General features: G+C 37.7%; 1 protein-coding gene across 1 annotated transcript in view; it reads right to left on the bottom strand.

Moving 5' to 3' along the window:
• Positions 1–3,690, bottom strand: part of Smc1b (structural maintenance of chromosomes 1B) — a 67,345-nt gene that overhangs the window by 62,821 nt on the left and 834 nt on the right. The gene's annotated exons all lie outside the window — the stretch shown is intronic.

Here is a 3,690-nt window from a genome sequence, read left to right as displayed (position 1 = left end):
AGTGCTGGGATTAAAGGCGTGCGCCACCATCGCCCGGCTGCCCCAATTATTTTCAAACTAGCCAGTTGCCAAGACTGTCAGGGTAGACTCCAGCTAATGGGAAAAAGACTCAGACACCACCTGCCTCAAAAAAACCAAATACACTTTCGGTCTCAATGAGCTTGCTCTTCCAAACACACTCACTTGATCAAGATACTTGTTAAGTGTTCAGCTGGAGTGGCAGTCTTTTTCTTTGTGATCCCAAACTTATTTCTAATATTACACAACTATAAACCCACAAATAGATGAAATTCTAAGATACAATGTCAGTTCAGCTATTACACAAGCAATGCGAACTTCCAGTGCCAGAAAGTAATGTAAACTAAGGTGGTCCTAGAGGGTTAGAGTTATTCTAAAAGGAACAATAATAAGCTTTTAAAATGCTGCAAAACAGCCAGGTGGTGGTAGTGCACACCTTTAATCCTAGCACTAGGGAGGCAGAGGCAGGTGGATCTCTGTGTTCAAAGCCAGTCTGGATTACAGAGAGTTCCAGGACAACCAGGGCTACACAGAGAAACATTGTCTCGAAAAAACAAAACACCAAAACAAACAAACAAAAAGCTGCAAAAACTATGGCTTTTGGAGATTGATAAACTTCACATTGAAAGCTACTATGAAGCACGTGTAGGACAAAATGAACATTCATTGAACTGAATTATTAACTGTAGCAGTAATGAAGCCAAAAGCAACACCTTCTGATGAACTCTTATTTAAAATCTGCTCAAAAATAGATTTTTCCCACTTAAAGTTTTCACTCAATTAATTTATATGTTCAAAAGGTTGTGTGTGTGTGTGTGTGTGTGTGTGTGTGTTTTGATACAGGGTTTCACTATGTTGCCCTGGCTACCCTGGAACTCCCTGTAGACCAGGACGCCTCAAACTCACAAATCCACCTGCCTTTGAATCCCAATTGCTGGGATTAAAGGCATGCACCACTATACCCAGGTAAAAATGTATTTTCTTAAGGCAGTCATATAATATATAAAAAAGACAATTACTTATGGTAATAAATATCTTGGAAAGATAAAACTGGGTGATGAAAGAATAGAACAATGGGAGAGAAATGTAAAGTGCTAATCTGTCAACTAATGTTAACAACCATCTGTTATAAAAAAAAATGAACAAACCAAGACAGAAGACTAAGCATATCTGCCATGAATAATTTAAAAAGAACATTAGGAAAGCAGCTATTCTGAAAGAGACATATTTTAGGCTACGGTAGCTTCACACAGATGAACCAAGATTTGAAAACTTTTATCATAAAAGTTACACCATTGTTCTTTCAATCCTTTTTGATTCCAACTCTTCAAAAACATAACTCTGTACTTCTCTTTTTGTCATTCCTTTTCTAGTTCAAATTCTTAAAAGTTTCTTCAATTTTGATCTCTTAGCCATCAAAATATTCAATCATCCTACAAAGATTTTCTGAACATGTGCCAGGCACTCTGTTAAGTACCAGGGTTAAAAAAAGCAGTAAAATATAGGTTTTGCACTATCAAACCTTAATGGAGACCACAGCTTTGGACTATCTTCATAACTAGATACCAGACTACGAGACCAAACCAAATAAAATAACTCATATAAGTTCTATACAGTCAAACTAAACTTCCAAGGAAGCCAGTAAATTCCCACATATACTGGCTTATCCTGAAAGCTGGAAGGTCACAACAACCAATTAGAGAATCCAATCTACCTCAGTAGGGTATAAGGAAAGTAACCTGTCATAACTCACTATTGGCCATCCACTTTTATTGTTCTTATAAAAGCCAACTGCTCTGTTATTCCTAATAGAATACTAATTCTACTTCATAGAATGATGCTACAATCACAAACAAAAGTCAATTAGCTCTTTAAATTTGTTGTAATTTTTCTTTGCACTGCCCTAAGGTGCTTACAGTGGGGTAATGGGATCAATTTGTTGAACCATTTTTGGTGCTGAACACCTACTATCTGTTATTTTATTTTTTTTGCAACGATTTCTGTGAAAATTTGCATTTTACAAATGAAGAAGCACAAATTCAAACATGTTTTAGAGCAAAATATTTGATTCCTAAAATACATGTTTCCAATAAATTTAGGAAATACTATAATAACTTCTAAGGAAAATGTGAAATATCACAGAAACACCTAACAGAAGCACTAATAGCTAGAAACCATGCTGTATTTTTTTTAAAAAAATATTGTGTTTTTTCTGCATGTATGTATGCATACTACATGTGTGGCTGGTGCCTGCAAAAGTCAAAAGAGATTGTGAAGATTCCTTGGAGCTAGAATTACAATGGTTGTGAGCTACCATGTGGATGCTGGAAACTAGATCCAGGTCCTCTGAAGAGCAGCTAGTACCTGTAATCACTGAGCCATTTCTCTGGCCTGAGCTAGCTTATTAGGAAATAATTCTAGGTTAAGTTTTAAGGAGCAAATCAATTGAGAGGGGGAGTGTTAAAGCTAAATATATCATCCCAGGAAAAAAGAGTAACTTGATCATAGGTACAAAGAAATGAGAAAGCATGGTGCTATTCCAGTTTTTTTTAAAAGCAGAATATTGCTTTTATACTTGGGGGTGTAAGAGGAAAAAGCTAGGTTATCTAAGAATTACAACATACTACATTAAAGGAAATGAACTTTATGTTTAGATTATGGGAAGCCATGGAAGGATTTAAAAATAAAAGCATTGTGCTAAATTAAGATGAATTTAAAGGATATAACATTCTGATACACTGTGCGAGTCTAAAGTGGAAAGGGTTCTGGCCGAAGGCTGCTTTGGAATTAATTGAGAAAACCTGAATTTGATCATCAGCTGAGCATTTAAGAAAAGGCTAATCTTCTGAAGAAGAAACATTACGTATTAACAGTTTTCAAAAGTTTAAAGCTTATATAGAGCAAAATCTGTATGGCTATGCCCCAAAGGAACAGAGTCATCATCTCCGAATTATAAATAAATGTTTGATTTTCTACTCTTTTTTTTTTTTTTTTTTGGTTTTTCGAGACAGGGTTTCTCTGTAGTTTTGGAGCCTGTCCTGGAACTAGCTCTTGTAGACCAAGCTGGCCTTGAACTCACAGAGATCCTCCCGCCTTTGCCTCCCGGGTGCTGGGATTAAAGGTGTGTGCCACCACCGCCCGGCTTGATTTTCTATTCTTAATTTGAGTTTTTTTTATATTATCTGTATACTATTTTTATATGAATTTTTTTTAAAAAAAGATCATATCACTAGAAATCTAAAATGGAAAAAAATAAGCTGGATGGTAACTCAGAGGGTAGCTTCAGATAGTATGGTTAGTAAACATTAACTGCTGGTTGGGCTTAACAATCATTTGTTGAAAAAGACAAACCGGTCTGCAGCGTTCAGATTGGAGACCACTGCTGCGAATGATTTCACCGCAGCACTAGCCAGGAAACCGCCTTTGGAGATTACCTTGTGGGCACTACATTCCCTTTCTTAACCATGCTTGCACACGTGTTTTCTTTTTTGTTTTTCCCAACAAAGGCCAAATCCACTTCACACCTAGCACTTGCTGTCCTTGGGGTGGGCGCTGGAGAGCTCCGGCCTCGGGACGGGTGAGGGCGGCCACTGGCTGGCGGAGTCTGGGGAAGCAGTGAAACCTCGGGCCACAGTCAGGCCTACAGCGGGGTGGGGGGTGGGTGTTTGGTCC

The sequence above is a fragment of the Microtus ochrogaster genome, chromosome 15 (assembly GCF_000317375.1).
Source record: "Microtus ochrogaster isolate Prairie Vole_2 chromosome 15, MicOch1.0, whole genome shotgun sequence".
Taxonomy (NCBI): Eukaryota; Metazoa; Chordata; class Mammalia; order Rodentia; family Cricetidae; genus Microtus; species Microtus ochrogaster.
This window is presented reverse-complemented; position numbering and strand designations above follow the sequence as displayed.